The 21,434-nt window shown below is 45.1% G+C and overlaps 1 protein-coding gene across 2 annotated transcripts in view; it reads left to right on the top strand.

Moving 5' to 3' along the window:
- The first annotated feature begins 3,018 nt into the window (after positions 1–3,018).
- LOC137656083 (uncharacterized) overlaps positions 3,019–21,434 on the top strand; it is a 534,405-nt gene continuing 515,989 nt past the window's right edge. The window contains exons 1-2 of one of the 2 annotated variants that reach the window (XM_068390268.1): positions 3,019–3,271; positions 4,108–4,215. The gene's annotated coding sequence lies outside the window, so the exon portion shown is untranslated. The remainder of the gene's footprint in view (positions 3,272–4,107; positions 4,216–21,434) is intronic. The other variant, XM_068390261.1, reaches the window with a different exon arrangement.

The following is a 21,434-nucleotide window of genomic DNA, read 5'->3' as shown; positions in this document are numbered from 1 at the left end:
TCCTAACTGCTCACCCCGCAAAAAAAAATTGCGGACATCCTATCATTTATCTTGTATGAAAAATCAAGTTTGTAAAAAGTGCGAAAGCTCCTGTATTTTTTGAACCATACAACGTATATAACTGGATTTTTAGTACCCATTCTATCAATTGATAGATGCAAAGCTTCTAAGCTTATACCCAGTATTGCAACTGAGTTTTGTTCCCTTGTAACCATGAACAACAGTTTTAATAAAAATCTTAAGTTTTATTCTTATCCCATTCAACCTTGATATTATCAGTCTTGACAACATATTTTGGTAGTTTTAAACTTTCAGATTCATGGCCCAACTTATGTATAACACCAGCTCTCTGTTATAACCTTATGGCATATCCATTCCTATATTTTTCTCCCAATTTTGGGCACGAAAATTAATGTTCTCTATTATTGTCTGATTCCTTACACAATACTTAATTTAATAGGATATTCAAGGAAAAGAAGGAAGATGGTGGATTGATTGATTTAAAGTTTTCAGGCATCCTGACATCTAATGTCACTGACGCCGTTTCTCCCACCTTTAATCACTCATCCTTCATCCTTTTCTTGTTTCATTACCCTTTTTTTTATCCAACCTCTCCCTTTTAATATACCAATCCATGCTCCTTTTGGAGTTATCCTATTTCCAAATAATATCCTCCAGTGATAAAGAGTCCGTGTCATGCTACAGGCATGACAATCTTAACCAACCAACCGAGGAAGATGGTGGAAACAACCAACAAATTACTTAGAAGAATTTAGTATAGACATAAGACAGATAAGAAGAATGAACAAGGCAGAAATAAAATCGGAAACAAGAAAGCGGGATACTGGAAAGTGGAAAGAAGAAATAGAAAGTAAAGTCAGCATAGAAATATATAGAACGTTGAAGAAAGAAATTAAAGAAGAGGAATTTTAAGACAACACATTTGCTTCAGTGATATTCTTTAGAGAAAGAACTAATGCGTTAAAATTAACGTTGTAAACATACACAATGGGGGGAATGTAAACTATTTTTTTTTATAATGACGAGGAAGATTTCATACATTTTTTGTTGTTTTGCCAGGAATATAGAAAAGAAAGAAATGAAAAAATTGAGCTACAACAACCATATGAGGAAGACTTAAAGAAAATAGTAGGAATTTATTGTTTAGTGAAACAAATATAGAAAAGAAAAAAGAAATATTAAACCTGATGCGGAGGAAAAGAAAACAGTAAAAGATAAATTTCGGAGTCGCCGTTGCAAGGGCTTTGACTCACAGCTGAACCTGATAGGAATCGTGACACCGCAGAAAATAAGGATGAAAAAATATAAGGACAGATTCAAAGAAGAGATGAGTCGATTCCAGTGTGGAGGCATTGAAGGAAGATCTACGGCCGATCATCTGCTTACACTAAATGCAGTAATAGACTATAACGCCTATTTGGGAGGGTCGACATACGTATGGTTCTGTGATGCGTATAAGTGCTTTGATAAGCTAGATCTAAAGGACTGCATAAAAGAAATGGGAAAAATGATAGGATGGAAAGAAGCATTGATAGTTAAAAAAATGAATGAAAAAGGTAGAGCAGCCATCAACTGTCCAGCAGGTACAACAGAAGATATAACGATTGAAGGAAATGTTAGACAAGGAACTATATATGGACCCAAGCTATGCAGTATAGCAACTGACAAAGTTAATAGCATTAGCAGAAAAAATATCACATTGATAAGAAATATTGAAATTGAATCACTTGTATATGTAGATGATATAATGTTTCCCTCAGGAAGGAAAGATGGTATCGAATGTGCCATAAGTAACTGCCATAGCCTAGAGACCCTAAAGAAGTTCACTATAAACACCAACCCCAAAAAATCGGGTGTATTAAGAATTAACAAAAGAAAGAAAGAGAAAGAGGTGGAGATTGAAACAAAAGTGAAGAACGGAAAAGTAAGTTTAGTTAAGGAATATAAGTATCTGGGTGAATGGTATACAGAGAAGGGAAACAAAGAATTGAGTATCAGTAAAAAAACCCAGAGGGTTGCATATATGACCCAAGAAATAAGAAAATATGGGGATACGAAAAAAGTTGGAAAGATGGCATTGGAAGTCAGAAAGAAAATATATGAAACAGTAGTTGTACCAACAATATTTGCCAACGTGGAGACCTTGAGTGTAATTAGGGACAAAGATATGAAAGATCTAGAAAACCTCCAATACAAGATAATAAGAAATATGTACGAACTACCTGCGAGTACTCCATATTGGGGCATACTAGCAGAAACAGGAATATGGCCGGTGTCCTGCAGAATAGAATATAAGAAGTTAATGCTCTTCCATAACATCATAAACTCCGAGGAAAAAAGATTAGTAAGAGAGATAATTGAGGATCAATTGAAGAACCCGTATGGGAAGTGCTGGAGCAAGAGCGTAGAAGAAATCTGCAGTAAATATGGGATGGAAGTGGAAGAAATAAGAAGTTGGGGGAAAAGGACCCTGAAAAAAGAAATCAAGAAAAGAATTATAGAAAAAATAGAAGAAACTATTGAAGAAAAAAAGAAAATAATGAAAAAATTAAGATTTATTAAAGGAAATGGCCCTATGCCTTATATCAGAGAAATGTATCTGGATAAGGCATCCCTTGTGATGAAAGCAAGATTAAATATGCTCAACTTAAAAGCAAATTTCAGGGGAAAATATGATGACAATTTGTGTGATTTATGCAATGAGGAAGAAGACACCACCGAACATTTATTTTTATGCCCAAAGTTAGAACAGCTAAAGAATGTAGAAATAAGTTTAGGTATGCTAAAAAATCCTAGCAGAGATCTGGCTGCATTTATAGATAGGGCAATGAATATAAAAGAAGAGTTTAGGAAGCCCAAACTGATTACCACAACAGGTTGCCAAAACTGATGATAGCAAGGTGTTATCGTATCCAATTTCAAAGTATAAGGGAATAAAAGTAAAGATTGTGAACCACATTATATTAATTTATTTAAGGCACAGATGATATAAACTTAATAATAAGAATAAGCTTAGAAGCTTTGCACCTATCTATAAAGAGATAGAGTGCCCGCAAACTTATTTTGCGGAGTGAGCAATAAGGAACCAGGAACCAGGAACCAGCTTAATGTTTAGTATGCGAAAATCCGCATGATAAGCCTTAAACAATCACTTTGGTTGAAAGTTGAACGTTGTTGTCAAAAAAACTGTTTTATAATTATACGTTTTGTAATTATTTTACTCCGGTCTCTTGTTAATGTAGTACATCAGGTAAATTTGAAACTATTCACTTACATTCGTACAGTACTATATCCTATCTCACGGCTACTATATTTCTCGACTAAAGTTTCCGAATACTAATGGTGTTTTTTTTCTTTTTTTACCAATTTCGTGAACCATATGATTTTTTATTAATCTGATTGTCAGTAAATAAAATACATTACTCATATGTAGTTATATCAGTCACCACACTAGTTATTAAACGTAAGGTAACTATTTTGTATATGAATAATTTTAATCACTATATGTTGCAACTGAAAACCATATCACGGGACCTTTGCATATCAACGGCCAGTTCCTCATGCATTGATTAAAAATGGACCTAAACATCCCGTCCTCCTAACCTAACCTACAAGCCGTGTCCTTACCTACATACTTAACGTTGGAGCTAACGCCCCCCCCCCCCCCCCCCTGCGACCCCCCTTACACTGACTGTAAGTTAGCCATAATAATACATACAGGTGGCCGCTATCCTACATACACCCTCATATCACTAAAGTGACACAAAGACAGATGCAACCTATCCCAACGTTTTTACCTGACCTAACCTAAGACATATGTCCTTACCCACCAGTAGGCCTACACCCATTTGCAATCTGCTTTATGACTCCTTGACCTTACCCTACCTTACTCTAAGGTACTGTGTATTCCTGTAGTGATTTCCTGCTTCTCTTCCCTTGTGAAACACAGTTTGTTCCTACATGGATACAAATCTTCATATAGTTACAGACAGGGAAAACTTTCCTACTAAAAAACAGCTTTTTCCTACAGTAAAATGCCCATTTTCTTCCTGTGTTGGTTGCCTTAATGTGATCTCAACACTTCAGCTCCTTTGTGGGACAAAACGTGGTGCAGGATCCCTCAAGGTATCACTATATAGAGGTCGTCCTGGGACGGTTGCTAGCCAGTTAGTTTGGACATCCACCCACCTAAAGGTGAGTCTCCTCAGTAAAAAGTGTAAGGTTTGTATTTTGCACAGGAACAAATGACAAATTTGGAAGTAATTTGTATTTTTCAATATTAAACTTACCCGATAATCATGTAGCTGTCAACTCCGTTGCCCGACAGAATTCTATGGAGGGATACGCCAGCTATCACAATACTAGAAGGGGGTGTACTTACCAGCGCCACCTGTGGCCAGGTACTCAAGTACTTCTTGTTGACACCTCCTCAATTATTCCTCTGTCGTGCTTCCGGCAAGACGTTCTGGGATACGCTTATGATCTTTTGAGTTTGTTCACGGCTAATTGGTGAAGTATTCTCTCAGATTTCGGCTGTCGCTTTACTGGAAACCTTCTTATATTAGCTAGATAGCTTTTATATAGTCCTGATTAACGGTTAACGATCTTTTGCTTGATTTTGGAAACCCCTTTGTCTAACTCTTTGGATTCAAGATGTCTGACATTTCGCAAGCCCCCTCCCATAGACGATGTAGGTCTTGCAATAGGCGTATTCCGAAGGCCTCGGTAGATCCTCACACCGCTTGTTCTGACTGTAGGGACAGGCCCTGTCAGTTAGAAAATCGATGTGAGGAATGCGCCGGACTTTCGGAACAGGAATTTGTCCGTCTTTTAAAATATTCATCTAAGTTAGAGAGAGGTAGAGTTAGGAGGAGTTCTTCTCACTCTTCAATGTTTTCCTCACCTCATGATCCCCTACCTTTTCCTACCCCTGTAGTGGCTACCCCCGAACCTACTGTTTGCCCTCCGCCTGATATGTCTGTTGTTTTGCATGCTATTCAGGCCTTAGGCGATAAAGTAGAGTCAGTGGTAAGTGACCATAAGTCTCTGATGGCCGAAGTTAAGGAACTTAAGGTCAAGAGTGCAGTGGGTGGAGTTAGTGCCAGTGCTGTGACGAGTGCTAGTGTCAGTGCAGTGCCAAGTGCTAGTGTCAGTGCCAGTGTGGTGCGTGAGGATTCTTCTGTGCGAGCCAGTCGTCCTCCCAGTCCGGGACCTCTTGCAAGCTCCCATGCCCAGGGGAGAAGCAATGTCGAAGGGCATAAGGGTTCGGCAGGCCTTGTTAGGCGCACAGAAGTTTCCTCGGTGGTTGCGGGCGTGTCTTCCAAAGACCGTCACTCCCACCCGCAGACGATTGAGCCCGTCTTTTTCTCGTCTGCTGATCATCTGTCAGGAAAGAAACGTTGGTCTCAGGTCTCGAGACCACTTAAACGCAGAGTCCAGTCCGCGAGTGCTCAGCCAGGTTGCAGTCATTGGCTCAGCTCTGACTCGCCGCAGTCATCTGTCGACTGCACTCCGCCCAAGAGGAGTAAGGTTCTGCCACAACAGAGCTCGACTGTCGACCCTAAGTGGACTCTACTACAGTCCATGCAAGCACAGCTTTCGGACTTGATGCGTGAGTGTCGGGCTGAGAGTGTTGCTCCTCCGCCTCCGCCTACACTCCCTCCGCCTGCGCTCGCTCCGCCTGCGCTCGCTCCGCCTGCGCTCGCTCCGCCTACGCTTGCTCCGCCTGATCGCAGTACCACCTGCCAGGCGTACGATGTTGAGCCACGGTCTGAGTTTGCTGTTCCCAGTGGTGTTCAGCCTCCGCCTTCTTTAAGGCAACCTTTGCTATGGGATCAGGAGGATTATACCTCTCTTCCTCCGCCTCCCTTTGCTGCTCCACCAGTGGTGCAACTCTTGGCTGAGGTACAACAACCTCTCCCGTCCATGAGTCAGTCTCCTCAGCTCTCGCTGCAGCAAGCTCAACCATCCACAAGGCAAGCTCCACTACACCTTGGCCTTGTGCCTCAGGAGCCTCAGCTTGCGAGACATTTACCTTGTTCTGCGCAGCCTCAACCTCATTACGCTCCGCTCACACCACAGGAACAGGAACTTGCTACTCCGCTTCCACCAACCGCTCAGCAAGCGCAATCCTTGGGTTCAACCGCTCATGCTAGGAGTCAGCCTCCTCCACCCATGCGCCTTCCTTCTGCTTCGTCTGCTATTCAGCCTTTGCAGTCTGAGCCTCAGGTTCTCCCTCAACAGTTACTTGAAGAGGAAACCACTACTATTGTTCCTACTCGTTCTGACTCTGCTGTTCAGCATTCTTGTCCGATACCTTCGCTACACTCTGGTGATGAGGCGTCTGATGATGAGGAGGCACACCTGGATCCCTCATCAGACTTGGATGAATCCAAGCCTTCTCCACAGTCTATTGACTTTCGTAAGGTCTTGGTTCTGCTTAGGGAGGTTTACCCAGACCACTTTGTCTCTGCTGTTCCCCGCTCTCCGCCATCTGAGTTTTCGCTGGGCATACAACAAGCTAAGTCCTCCTATACTAAGCTAGTCCTAGCAAGGTCCTCTAAGAGAGCATTAAGGATCTTAGGGGAGTGGCTGCAGTCTAAGCAACACCTAGGCAAGACTTCTTTCATGTTCCCGCCGACCAAGCTCACTTCGAAAGCGAGCGTTTGGTATGCCACAGGAGAAGCACCAGGCTTGGGAGTACCTGCCTCTGCCCAGGCTGACTTCTCAAGTCTGGTGGACTCGCCTCGGAGAACTGCAATGAGGCGCTCTAAGGTTTGCTGGACCTTCTCAGACCTTGATCACTTACTGAAAGGACTGTTTAGAGCATTTGAGATGTTCAACTTTCTTGACTGGTGCCTGGGGGCCCTCAGCAAGAAGACCTCTCCTGCGGACAAGGATTCTGCCATGCTATTAATGTCCTGCATGGATAAGGCCATTAGGGATGGATCTGGTGAGCTTGCGTCGATGTTTGTATCAGGGGTTTTGAAGAAAAGGGAACAGCTGTGTACCTTCCTTTCCTCCAGCATTACACCTTGCCAAAGGTCACAACTCCTTTTTGCTTCGCTCTCGAAGTTCCTCTTCCCTGAAGAGCTGGTTAAGGACTTGTCTGCTGCCCTGATACAAAAGGACACACACGATCTTGTAGCCTCATCGGCTCGTAAGTCTAAGGTTACTACCTCAGTCCCCAAGACTTATCGCTCACCAGTGGCTGATACCCCTGCGACGAGGTTCATACCGCCCTTTCGTGGTAGAGCCCCCAGCCGAGGAAGCTCCCGTCCAGACTCTTTCAGGAGCAAGTCCAGGAAAGGCTCCAGGACATCTAAAGGTAAACACTGACTCTCCGCATCTCCAGACAGCAGTAGGAGCCAGGCTCAAGATCTTCTGGCGAGCCTGGGAGAAGAGAGGTGCAGACGCCCAGTCTGTCAGTTGGCTGAGGAACGGTTACAGGATTCCATTCTGCCTCAAACCACCTCTGACCACATCACCCATCAACCTCTCTCCCAACTACAAAGAAGAGGACAAGAGGCTAGCATTGCACCAGGAGGTGTCGCTACTTGTGCAGAAGAAGGCAGTGGTTATAGTCCGGGACCATCAATCCCCGGGCTTCTACAACCGTCTCTTTCTTGTGGCCAAGAAGACAGGAGGTTGGAGACCGGTGCTGGACGTCAGCGCGCTCAACGCGTATGTCACCAAGCAGACGTTCACGATGGAGACGACGAAGTCGGTCTTAGCAGCGGTCAGGCAGGAGGACTGGATGGTCTCGTTGGACTTGAAAGATGCCTACTTTCACGTTCCTATTCATCCAGACTCCCAACCTTTCCTGAGATTCGTTTTCGGAAAGGTTGTCTACCAATTCCAAGCCCTGTGTTTTGGCCTAAGCACAGCTCCTATGGTCTTTACTCATCTGATGAGGAATATAGCAAAATTCCTACACTTATCGGACATCAGAGCCTCCCTCTACTTGGACGACTGGCTGTTGAGAGCCTCCACGAGTCGTCGCTGTCTGGAGAATCTCAATTGGACTTTAGACTTAATCAGAGAACTGGGTCTATTAGTCAACATAGAAAAGTCTCAACTCATTCCCTCCCAATCCATTGTGTACCTGGGAATGGAGATTCGGAGTCAGGATTTTCGGGCTTTTCCTTCGGCCCCCAGGATAAGCCAAGCCCTAGAGTGCATCATGAGCATGCTGAAGAGGAGCAGTTGCTCGGTGAGACAGTGGATGAGTCTCACAGGGACCCTTTCATCACTGGCCCTGTTCGTCGAGCTAGGGAGACTCCACCTCCGCCCTCTTCAATTCCATCTTGCAGCTCATTGGGACAAGGATTCGACTCTCGAAGCAGTCTCTATCCCAATCACCCAAGAGATGAAGACCACTCTCCTGTGGTGGAAGCACAACCTCCTTCTCAGGGAGGGTCTATCGTTGGCTATTCAGACCCCCAATCTTCATCTCTTCTCAGATGCATCGGACTCGGGCTGGGGTGCGACCTTGAACGGACGGGAATGCTCGGGAACGTGGAACGAAGAACAGGGATTACTCCACATCAACTGCAAGGAGCTACTAGCAGTTCATTTAGCCCTGTTGAACTTCAAGTCCCTCCTGCTAGGCAAAGTGGTGGAGGTGAACTCAGACAATACCACAGCCTTGGCTTACATCTCCAAGCAAGGAGGGACCCATTCGAGGAGCCTATACGAGATCGCAAGGGACCTCCTCATTTGGTCAAGAGGTCTAAACCTCACTCTGGTCACGAGGTTCATTCAGGGCGATATGAACGTCTCAGCAGATCGCCTAAGCAGAAGGAATCAGGTCATTCCCACGGAATGGACCCTCCACAAGAGTGTGTGCAACAGACTTTGGACCTTGTGGGGTCAGCCTACCATAGATCTGTTTGCCACCTCCATAACCAAGAGACTTCCGCTGTACTGTTCCCCTGTTCCAGACCCTGCAGCAGTTCATGTGGATGCTTTTCTACTGAACTGGTCCCATCTCGACCTGTACGCATTCCCACCGTTCAAGATAATAAACAAAGTTCTGCAGAAATTCCTCTCGCACGAAGGGACACGGCTGACGCTGGTTGCTCCCCTTTGGCCTGCAAGAGAATGGTTTACAGAGGTACTTCAATGGCTAGTCGACATCCCCAGGACTCTACCTCTAAGAGTGGACCTTCTACGTCAACCTCACGTAGACAGGTTGCACCCAAACCTCCACACTCTTCGGCTGACTGCCTTCAGACTGTCGAAAGATTCGCTAGAGCTAGAGGCTTTTTGAAGGAGGCAGCCAGTGCGATTGCCAGAGCGAGAAGGGTTTCCACTCGTAGAGTCTACCAGTCTAAGTGGGAGGTCTTCCGAAGCTGGTGTAGAGCCAATTCAATATCCTCTACCAATACCTCTGTGACCCAAATAGCTGACTTCCTTCTACATCTTAGGAATGAGAGATCCCTTTCAGCCCCTACGACTAAAGGATATAGGAGTATGTTGGCTTCAGTTCTCCGCCACAGAGGTTTGGACCTTTCTTCCAACAAGGACCTTCAAGACATTCTTAAGTCTTTTGAGACGTCTAAAGAGCGTCGTCTATCCACTCCAGGCTGGAACCTAGACGTAGTCTTAAGGTTCCTTATGTCTCCTAGGTTCGAACCTCTCCAGTCAGCTTCCTTCAAGGACCTTACCCTCAAGACTCTCTTTCTCGTCTGCCTTGCAACAGCTAAGAGAGTCAGTGAGGTTCATGCCTTCAGCAAGAACATTGGTTTCACGACCGAATCTGCAACATGTTCTTTTCAGCTTGGATTCCTAGCAAAGAACGAACTTCCTTCACGTCCTTGGCCTAGATCGTTTGAAATACCTAGCCTCTCCAACATGGTAGGTAACGAACTAGAGAGAGTTCTTTGCCCTGTCAGAGCTCTCAAATTTTATCTTAAGAGGTCTAAACCTCTTCGAGGACAGTCAGAAGCCTTATGGTGTGCCATCAAGAAACCTTCGAGGCCCATGTCCAAGAATGGGGTTTCATATTATATAAGGCTTCTGATTAGAGAAGCCCACTCTCACTTAAAGGAGGAAGACCTTGCATTGCTGAAGGTAAGGACCCACGAAGTAAGAGCCGTAGCTACTTCGATGGCCTTTAATAAAAACCGTTCTCTGCAGAGCATAATGGATGCAACCTATTGGAGGAGCAAGTCAGTGTTTGCATCATTTTATCTGAAAGATGTCTAGTCTCTTTACGAGAACTGCTACACCCTGGGACCATTCGTAGCAGCGAGTGCAGTAGTAGGTGAGGGCTCAGCCACTACATTCCCTTAATCCCATAACCTTTTTTAACCTTTCTCTTGAATGCTTTTATTGTTGTTTTTATGGTTGTTACGGTAGGCTAAGAAGCCTTCCGCATCCTTTTGATTTGGCGGGTGGTCTATTCATTCTTGAGAAGCGCCTGGGTTAGAGGTTTTGTAGAGGTCCTTTAGTAGGGGTTGCAACCCCATATACTTTGGCACCTTTGGGTTGATTCAGCCTCCAAGAGGAACGCTGCGCTCAGTAAGGAAGACGAACTTAAAAAAGAGGCAGAGTAACGGTTCAATTCGACTTCCTTACCAGGTACTTATTATTTCATTGTTATTTGAGATAACTGTTATATGAAATATGGGATACTTAGCTATCCTTTAATCTTGTACACTGGTTTTCACCCACCCCCCTGGGTGTGAATCAGCTACATGATTATCGGGTAAGTTTAATATTGAAAAATGTTATTTTTATTAGTAAAATAAATTTTTGAACATACTTACCCGATAATCATGATTTAATCGACCCTCCCTTCCTCCCCAGAGAGAACCAGTGGACCGAGGAATAATTGAGGAGGTGTCAACAAGAAGTACTTGAGTACCTGGCCACAGGTGGCGCTGGTAAGTACACCCCCTTCTAGTATTGTGATAGCTGGCGTATCCCTCCATAGAATTCTGTCGGGCAACGGAGTTGACAGCTACATGATTATCGGGTAAGTATATTCAAAAATTTATTTTACTAATAAAAATAACATTTTTCCTAGTAGACAAACCTGGAGCACTTTACACATACTGACCCGCCAGTACCAACCCCTGGAAAGTCCTGCCGTAATTACAAAAGTGAAGGTTAGTCGCTAGTGCTGGTGTGAGTGGGAGGGTTAATCTATCCCGCTTCCCCCTCCGCTAACTAGCGGTGGGTAGTTACACCCTGACAAGAAGTTTGTAGAATGGTTTCAGCTTTCGCCAAAATAGTTCTCCTCAGTAAAGAGCTCCAGGTTTGCATTGTTAGGAAAAATACAAATTACTTTCAAATTTGTCATTTCTTTAAGGAAACCAGAGCTTTTTATGCGATTCGTCATGGCTTTGAGGGTCTTACAGTTCAGGGCAACTTGTTATGGCCTCTCCACAACACCATATGTTTTTTTACTCAGGTGATGGCTGTGGTGTTTGCCATTCTTCTTCATTTGGGAGTCCGAAGGCGCAGGTGGGTCCATGGGTCTAATCTAATCTGGAAGAGTTTCTACAGGAAACGGAGACGGTCTTGATTCTTTGTTGTGATTTTGTATTTTGGTTTTTTTTCATCCCTTATTGTACCAGTGGCCCCTTCAGGATGAGATCCCTTCACCTGGCCCTCAATCTCCCTTGGGACGTAGTGTCCGAGGAGGCTCTCTTTGACGTACCCAGGGTGATCGGTTCGAAATGGGCACTTTTCTCTCTCTTTCGCCCTGGACCACTTATTTGGTCAGATGCATTGGATAGGGGATGGAATGCTCATTTGGGTTCTGAGGTCGCAGCGGACTTTGGTCTAAGGTAGAAAATCCTTTCTTTATCTGGAAAGAGCTCAGGATCATTTGCTTGGGTTTTCTCTTTTCAGGACAGGTTCGAGGACAGTGGTGGTGGTCATTGTGGTCACACTACTGAAATCGCTTATCTAATGAAGTGGGAGGGACTCGATCAGAATCTCTTATCCAGGAAGCTTGGCCATCCTGCACCAGGGGGAGGAGAAGAGGTTCATCTGGAGTCTTTCCGTTAATTTTGGCTTCAGACAGAACTAGGTTCTGGGGCCAAGAGGACCCAGTTTCAGGTAGTCTTTTTCAACCTGAGGAAGAAGTGCCCAGGCACAATGGATCTGTCCACCATTCCCCCCTTAAACTTTAGTGTTGGTTTTTTCTTTACCCTTTTCCAGGTTTTTCAGAGCGCCAGATCCGATATTCTAACGCAGGACTGGTAAGGTCTCCAGGCTTACGCTTTTCATCCTTTTGCTTGTGTGAGGGCTGTCCTCATGAATACGAGGGTTTTCAGACCCTTGGTTTTGACCTTAGTCACTCCCTTCTGGCCTCAGGAGTGGTTCCCCGTCTTGCCTACACATAAACTTGAATAGTCTGGCCTATTCTTTCCACATTCTCCTTTGTCCTCATACACATAACAACACAGCGATTACCAAAAACCCTTCTTTGCTTAACCCTTTTACCCCCAACGCTATTTGGAACTTTCCAACCCTTAACCCCCAGGCATTTTTTTATCCAAGCACATTTTGCAATATATTTTTTTTTAATTTCTCTAACAGCCTTAATTTTTGTCGTAGAGAGGTTAGGCTGTTCTCATTATTTTGGAAAATGGCTGAAGTTCCTCATAAAGTTATCAAAAAAATGTAAACAACAGTTTTTTGCAAGGATGTACCGGTACGTCCATGGGGGTAAAGGGATGAGTTTTTCAATATTAATCTTACCCGATGATCATGTAGCTGTCAACTCTGTTGCCCGACAGAAATCTACGGTCGGGATACGCCAGCGATCGCTATACAGGTGGGGGTGTACACAACAGCGCCATCTGTGAGCAGGTACTCAAGTACTTCTTGTCAACAAGAACTCAATTTTTCCTCTGTCGTGCCTCCGGCTAGACCTACTTGGATACGCTGTTGATTCTGGAGTTATTGTTCACGATTTGGTGATGTATTTGCTCTAGAGTTTAGCCTTCGCTATTCAGGAAGCTTTATCATTAGCTTAGCAAGCTTTTGGAATTAATTTGATTTAATTATGGTGACGAAGAGAGTATGGACTCTCTTTCACTTTTAAATGGCCGACCCTTCCCTTAGACGGAAGTGTTGGTGTCGAAGAAAGTATAGACTCTCTTTCATTTTTTATTTTATATCTCTCCGCCATTTATAGGCCTCTTCGATTAACTTTCCTTTTATTATAAACTTATAAAAATTATTTTTTTTATGTTTGTTTATATGCGACCTTTCCTAATAGTAGGCGGGTCCTTACTTGGAACCGAAGTTAATTAACATTGAGCTCGTCATATCGTTTTTCCTGTTAAGAATTTATGCTATTTTAATGTTTTTGAAAGAATTTCTTTGATAAGTCTCGTACTGTTTTCAAAGTTGAACTAACGTTTTGTTTAGTCTCCGCAGTTGTTGACGTTCAGAACGTTCAACTTGCGCTCTATCGTTACGATAGAGAGAGAGTATTTCACGGTTTCACGTTGCAGTAAGAGTAAACCGATTCTAGCGTTTCGTTCATTCTTTCTTAGCTTAAATGGTTTTAATTCTAATAAAGGAACTTTTTATTTGGGAAACCTTTCAGTTTTTTTCCTTTAACAAATAATATGTTTTAACGATATATATAATTGGGCTCATCTCTCAGGTTCTAAGTCAAGAGAGAGAGAGAGAGAGATAGAGACGGAGGGAGAGAGAGGAGGATAAACGTTTCGTTCAAGCGGGTAACGTTGTTCTCGTTTTTTTTTTGCTCTTCTCCCTAGTCGATATAGGGGAAGAAGGTAAAACGTTTCTAGAGTTTTATTCTTGTTCCCAGGCCTTATGTGGTGAGAGATTTTAAACGTAGTTTATTTGATCTAGTGTTTAGTCTCTTTTCCAGCCACTGAATTCTTTATCTTTCATTATGTTTTTCTGTTACATTGTAATACTGTTTTCGCAATTACTACCTTTTAATGAAGGATAGGATTGCGTGTTTCAGGTACAAACCACTTAAAGTTTCGAGTTCAGTGAAATAAGTGCAAACAGAAAATCAAAAGTGATAAAGTGATATGCGCAAAGTGTTACAGTGTTGCGTTCGAGGGTTCGTCTGTTCGTGCCAGTTGTTCACCTAGTCCGATACCTCTTACAAGCTCCCAAGCCCAGGGGAGAAGTAATGTCGAAGGACTTATGGGTTCCTCAGGCCTTGATCGACGAACAGACGTTTCCCTCCATGGTTTCGGGTGTATCTACACACGTTGCCGACGTGATCACCCCACCCACACAAAGACGAGAGAGCCCATTTATTCCTCGTCTGCGGAAGAGGTTTCTCACAGAAACCATGGACCAAATCTTGCAGCTTTTAAGTGCAAGTCGGTCCCTTCCGCGCAAGTCCAACGGCCTAGGTGTAGCCACTGGGCCAGTTCGGACTCGCTGCAGTACGACAACTGCACACCTCCTAAGAGAGGCTAGGTGGTACCGCAACAGGCAGTAACTCCGTCTGTTGCCGCACCAGCTGTTTTAGACCCTCAGTCACAACGGACAGTAGCTCCGTTTGTTGTTGTCTTTCATAGACCCTAGTGGTCCATGCTGCAGACTATACAGTCTCAGCTTGCTCCTTCATGCAGGAGTATCATGCTGGAAGGTTGACAATGCAGCCTGTTAACCTACAACCCGCCGAGGTTGTGCGCTCAGCAGATACTGCGGCTGCCTGCTCCCACCCTCCACCTGTGAGAGCTCCACCACCGATGCGCAGTCCACCCTGCCAGACGCATGTTCTTGCTGCACCATCTGCTAACATGCGTGAGCTACCGCATCAGCAGTGGGAAGGTTCTGTAGAGCTGCCGGGTTCCAGCACTATGCGGCATTCTCCGCAGCCCATGCAGCATGCTCTGCATACCTTACAGCATGCTCTGCATACCTTACAGCATGCTCTGCATTCCTTACAGCATGCTCTGCATACCTTACAGCATGCTCTGCATACCTTACAGCATGCTCTGCATACCATACCGCATGCTCCTCAACCCACCGCAGCCCCTCCCACGCACCAGCACTCTGCTTTTGTTGTTGCCAGCTCCCACACTCCGACTGCGGAGAAGGTTGACGATGCACCCGTGGGCCTACACCTCCCACGGTTGTGCGCCCGGCATGGCTTCATGCTCTCACACTCTTGTTGTGAGAGCTCCTCCACCCATGCACAGTCAACCCTGCCAGATGTATGATGACTCCCACACACAGAGCACTCCGTTGCCGTTCGGGAGCTACCACAAGCTGCCGTGTTTTGACACGGTGTGTCAGCCTCCGCAACACGCTGTGGTTACCGCCACTCGCCAGCAGCAAACTAGTCAGGCAGGAGTTGAGGCTTCCCCACACAACTTTGGTTGTTGCCAACCCACAAACTGTCATGCAGTTACATGACGTTGCCTTCTGGTCTGCTACTTATACACCAGTGCTGTATGTCCTCACGCTCCTGTTGTGGTTGACAGTTCAGTTTTTGACAGTTCACAGACTGTCAAGCAGTTTCATAACGTTGCCTTCTGGTCTGCTGCTTTTGCACCAGTGAAACCCTCACTGAGAGAACTTAGCTTTTCTCGGATATGGTTCCTGTAGATGAGAAAGTGCTGTTCTCCCTCCTTCTGATATTCCCTTGAGGACTCTGTCATTTGGAGAGGAGCCTTAAGCTGCTTAGCCTCCTATGGACTTTTATTTAAGCATAACATGCTTCCAGGGAGGGTAAATGGTTCCGCTTCAGTCGCTAACCCCGTCTGTTGCCACACCTGCTCCCATAGACCTTGAGCTTGGTTGCAAGACATGCAGTCCAAGCTTAGTCCTTGATAGAGGATTTTTTTTACGGAGTCAGTGTGTCACTGGGAAGACGTTCAACAACCAGCAGAGGTGACTTGTTGTGACGCAGTGCGGCAACCTCAGCAACCCGATAAGGAGTTGTCTGTACTACCCAGACAGTCTAGACAGTTTCGGGTTGTCGCTGTACTTCTTCGCTTCCCCATGGTTGACAGTTCACAGACTGTGCAGCAGTACCATGATCTTGTGTCCGGCTCCGTCAGACGACTGGCTTTTAAGAGCTCCCACAAGTCGTAGCTGTCTGGAGAATCTCAGATGGACTATGGATCTGACCAAGGAACTGGGCCTCCTGGTCAATTTAGAGAAGTCCCAGCTCGTCCCATCCCAGACCATTGTGTACCTGGGTATGGAGATTCAGAGTCGAGCTTTTCGGGCTTTTCCGTCGGCCCCAAGGATCAACCAAGCCCTATAATGCATCCAGAGCATGCTGAGAAGGAACCGATGCTCAGTCAGGCAGTGGATGAGTCTAACAGGGACACTTTCATCGCTGGCCCTGTTCATCGAGTTAGGGAGACTCCACCTCCGCCCCCTTCAGTATCATCTAGCTGCTCACTGGATAAAGGACATGACGCTAGAGACGGTCTCAGTTCCTGTTTCCGAAGAGATGAGGTCTACTCTAACGTGGTGGAAGAACAGCTTTCTTCTCAAGGAAGGTCTACCTTTGGCTGTTCAGAACCCCGACCGCCGTCTCTTCTCGGACGCATCAGACACGGGCTGGGGTGCGACATTGGACGGACAGGAATGCTCGGGAACATGGAATCAGGAGCAAAGGACACTTCACATCAATTGCAAGGAGTTGTTGGCGGTTCATCTGGCCTTGATAAACTTCAAGTCCCTCCAGCTAAACAAGGTGGTGGAGGTGAACTCCGACAACACCACAGCATTGGCTTACATCTCCAAGCAGGGAGGGACTCATTCGAGGAAGTTGTTCGAGATCGCAAGGGACTTCCTCATCTGGTCAAAGATCGAAAGCTCACGCTGGTAACGAGGTTCATTCAGGGCGATATGAATGTCATGGCAGATCGCCTCAGCCGGAAGGGTCAGGTCATCCCCACAGAGTGGACCCTTCACAAGAATGTTTGCAGCAGACTTTGGGCCCTGTGGGGTCAGCCAACCATAGATCTGTTCGCTACCTCGATGACCTAGAGGCTCCCGTTGTATTGTTCTCCGATTCCAGACCCAGCAGCAGTTCACGTGGATGCTTTTCTGCTGGATTGGTCCCATCTCGACCTGTATGCATTCCCGCCGTTCAAGATTGTCAACAGGGTACTTCAGAAGTTCGCCTCTCACAAAGGGACACGGCTGACGTTGGTTGCTCCCCTCTGGCCCGCGAGAGAATGGTTCACAGAGGTACTGCAATGGCTGGTCGACGTTCCCAGGACTCTTCCTCTAAGAGTGGACCTTCTACGTCAACCTCACGTAAAGAAGGTACACCCAAACCTCCACGCTCTTCGTCTGAATGCCTTCAGACTATCGAAAGACTCTCAAGAGCTAGAGGCTTTTCGAAGGAGGCAGCCAGAGCGATTGCCAGAGCAAGGAGGACATCCACTCTCAGAGTCTATCAGTCTAAATGGGAAGTCTTCCGAAGCTGGTGCAAGGCCAATGCAGTTTCCTCAACCAGTACCACTGTAACCCAGATTGCTGACTTCCTGTTACATCTAAGGAACGTAAGATCCCTTTCAGCTCCTACGATCAAGGGTTACAGAAGTATGTTGGCAGCGGTTTTCCGCCACAGAGGCTTGGATCTTTCCACCAACAAAGATCTACAGGACCTCCTTAGGTCTTTTGAGACCTCAAAGGAACGTCGGTTGTCCACTCCAGGCTGGAATCTAGACGTGGTCCTAAGGTTCCTTATGTCATCAAGATTTGAACCTCTCCAATCAGCCTCTTTTAAGGACCTCACATTAAAAACTCTTTTCCTCGTGTGCTTGGCAACAGCTAAAAGAGTAAGTGAGATCCACGCCTTCAGCAGGAACATAGTTTTCACATCTGAAACGGCTACATGTTCCTTGCAGCTCGGTTTTTTGCTAAAAACGAGCTTCCTTCACGTCCTTGGCCTAAGTCATTCGAGATCCCAAGCCTGTCCAACTTGGTGGGGAACGAACTGGAGAGAGTACTTTGCCCAGTTAGAGCTCTTAGGTACTATCTAAAAAGGTCAAAACCTTTACGAGGACAATCAGAAGCCTTATGGTGTGCTATCAAGAAGCCTTCTCTTCCAATGTCTAAGAACTCAGTTTCTTACTACATCAGGCTTCTGATTAGGGAAGCACATTCTCATCTGAAGGAAGAAGACCTTGCTTTGCTGAAGGTAAGGACACATGAAGTGAGAGCTGTGGCTACTTCAGTGGCCTTCAAACAGAACCGTTCTCTGCAGAGTGTTATGGATGCAACCTATTGGAGAAGCAAGTCAGTGTTCGCATCATTCTATCTCAAAGATGTCCAGTCTCTTTACGAGAACTGCTACACCCTGGGACCATTCGTAGCAGCGAGTGCAGTAGTAGGTGAGGGCTCAGCCACTACATTCCCATAATCCCATAACCTTTTTAACCTTTCTCTTGAATACTTTTTATGGGTTGTACGGTCGGCTAAGAAGCCTTCCGCATCCTTGTTGATTTGGCGGGTGGTCAATTCTTTCTTGAGAAGCGCCGAGGTTAGAGGTTGTGATGAGGTCCTTTAGTATGGGTTGCAGCCCTTTATACTTCAGCACCTAAGAGTCGTTCAGCATCCTAAGAGGACCGCTACGCTCAGTAAGGAAGACGTACTTAATAAAGGCAGAGTAATGGTTCAAGTCGTCTTCCTTACCAGGTACTTATTTATTTTATGTTATTTTTGAATAACTAATAAAATGAAATACGGGATACTTAGCTTCTTTGTTAACATGTATGCTGGTCTCCACCCACCACCCTGGGTGTGAATCAGCTACATGATCATCGGGTAAGATTAATATTGAAAAATTTTATTTTCATTAGTAAAATAAATTTTTGAATATACAGTACTTACCCGATGATCATGAATTTAAGGACCTGCCCTTCCTCCCCATAGAGAACCAGTGGACCGAGGAGAAAATTGAGTTCTTGTTGACAAGAAGTACTTGAATACCTGCTCACAGATGGCGCTGTTGTGTACACCCCCACCTGTATAGCGATCGCTGGCGTATCCCGACCGTAGATTTCTGTCGGGCAACAGAGTTGACAGCTACATGATCATCGGGTAAGTATATTCAAAAATTTATTTTACTAATGAAAATAAAATTTTGTGAAACGTACCAGTATGTCCATTGGGGGTAAAAGGTTAGGGGTTAACTAGTGCAATGTAGATGTTCAGTAGCTGCTTTCCTCTTGGTAAGGGTAGAAGAAACTCTTTAGCTATGGTAAGCAGTTTTTCTAGGCAAAGGACATTCCAAAATCAAACCATTGTTCTCTAGTCTTGAGTAGTGCCATAACTTCCATACCATGGTCTTCCACTTTCTTTGGGGTAGAGTTCTCTTGCTTGAGGGTACATGCAGGCTCGCTATTTTATCTTTTTACTCTGTCTTGTCTTTTTTATCTTTTTATAGTTTATAGTTATGAGAGATTTGTTTTAATGTTGTTGCTGTTCTTAAAATTTTTTACTTGTTCATTACTTCTCCTGTGGTTTATATATTTCCTTATTTCCTTTCCTCATTGGACTATTTTCCTGGTTGGAGCCCTTGGGCTTATATCATCTTGCTTTTCCAACTAGGGTTGTAGCTTAGCAAGTAATGATGATAATAATAGCCTCCCATTTGCCTGCGAGAGATGAGAGATCTGTCAGCCTCTTTTCTTCCGGTTCCATGAGAGGCTCCTTGTGCTTTGTTTTCATACCTGAAAGGGCTTCCCATCCAGGATCACTAGACTCTGGCTTTAGCCAGTCACAAGTTCTTTTGTCAGTATTCCAAACTAAGTGGTCTTTCACCCGACATGGGTGCTAGCATTCTTGGTCCAACAACAATAGGATAGGGGTCTGTTGCCTCCCTACATTAGGGTCTTTTGTTCCCTGCTGGCCTAATAATTTTAGGTGAGGCTCCCTGAGAATTCTTCTTCTCATATCCTGTATGGCCTGGTACATTCCCTTTTCCCTATCTAGTCCAGGGCCCAGTTGTCATGGAACATCAACAAAGTTCTTCAGGCCCTTAGGTCGCCCCTTTATAATTCCCAAGAGGCGTTGTCTACTAGCATGTTTTTGCAGGTTTCTCTGGTGTCTGCCAAGAGAGTTCGTAAGCTTCAGACACTTTCTTTGCTTCTTACCTGATTTTTGTCATTTCTCTCTAAATTTCTAAGACAGGCTCTTATCCCTGATTGGTAACGTCTCTGCCTGGTGTTTGCCAGACGGGGGTTTGAGTCCCGCTCAGATTCATTAGTGCCTTTAGAGTCTGCAACCTTACCATCCTTGTGAGCTAAGGTTGGGGGGTTTGGGGGAGCATATAGGTCTATCTGTTGAGTCATCAGCATCCACTGCCTGACCCTCCTTGGTCCTAGCTTGGGTGGAGAGGGGGCTTGGGCGCTGATCATATAATATATGGTCAATCTCTAGGGCACTGTCCTGCTTGCTAGAGCAATGTCACTGTCCCTTGCCTCTGCCATTCATGAGTGACCTTTAAACCTTTAAACCAGGTTGTTCCCTTCGAAGACCCTTGCCAATATGGAGTTGTTTGGGTTATGTCCCATGAGAACACTTTCCATGTACTGTATTTGCATCACTCAGCTGGTATCCTGTGCTATTCCATTTTTTGTTCATGGTGCCTCAGAATGCTATAAAACCCGTGTCTAGAATGGATTTTTTTCTTTCTGAGGGACTGATTTTCTAAGACTGGGTACCTTGTCATTAGTGAAGGCCTGTTGCCAAGAACCCACAGTGTCAGATTGGTTGCCATTTCTGTGGCATTATGATGTCCCTGTCACTAAGTTGCATGATGTAGCGAATGGGTGCTGCACTTCTTTTATCCCGTTTTATCTGAAAGGTGTGTCGCAAGTCTTTGGGGATCTTAGTTCTTTGGGGCCGTTGGTGTTGACTGGCTGGGTTGCCCTACCTAAGTTATAGATAGTCATCCCCCCTAATTTGTGTCTACCTATAGCCTTTGCACTTATTTTTAGGGTTGGCTAGTTATTACATAACTACACTATTGGGTCTTGGTTCGGATTAGTTATGTTTGACTTTCTGGTGTATGCATTTCTCTTATTCAGGATGACATTAGATTTTAGTTTATATTGTTTAGTCATTAGACTTGTTTGACAATGTCAGGGTTGAATGCCCTGACAGACTTATGTTTGCTCCCAGCATAGACTGTGATGTGCGACTAGTGGCTAGGTCGTTAACTTTCTCGTAGCGACTGGGTTGTCTAATTTCTCTTAGCAACTGAGTCGTCCATTACTTTATGCCTCTTGCTTCTTTGCGTCTGAGATACACGAGAACAGGCGGCATTTAGTAGCTCTGGTGTTGGTGTTGTCATTGGGATGTGTTGTTACACCCCCAGTCTTCACCCGACCTGAGACCAGAAGGAGCGTCCAGGCCCTCATATCTTGAGATTGAGTCTCCAACAACTTCCTGCTCTTCCCTGTCGGTGTCAGACACAC

The sequence above is a fragment of the Palaemon carinicauda genome, chromosome 1 (assembly GCF_036898095.1).
Source record: "Palaemon carinicauda isolate YSFRI2023 chromosome 1, ASM3689809v2, whole genome shotgun sequence".
In the NCBI taxonomy this organism is placed as follows: Eukaryota; Metazoa; Arthropoda; class Malacostraca; order Decapoda; family Palaemonidae; genus Palaemon; species Palaemon carinicauda.
This window is presented reverse-complemented; position numbering and strand designations above follow the sequence as displayed.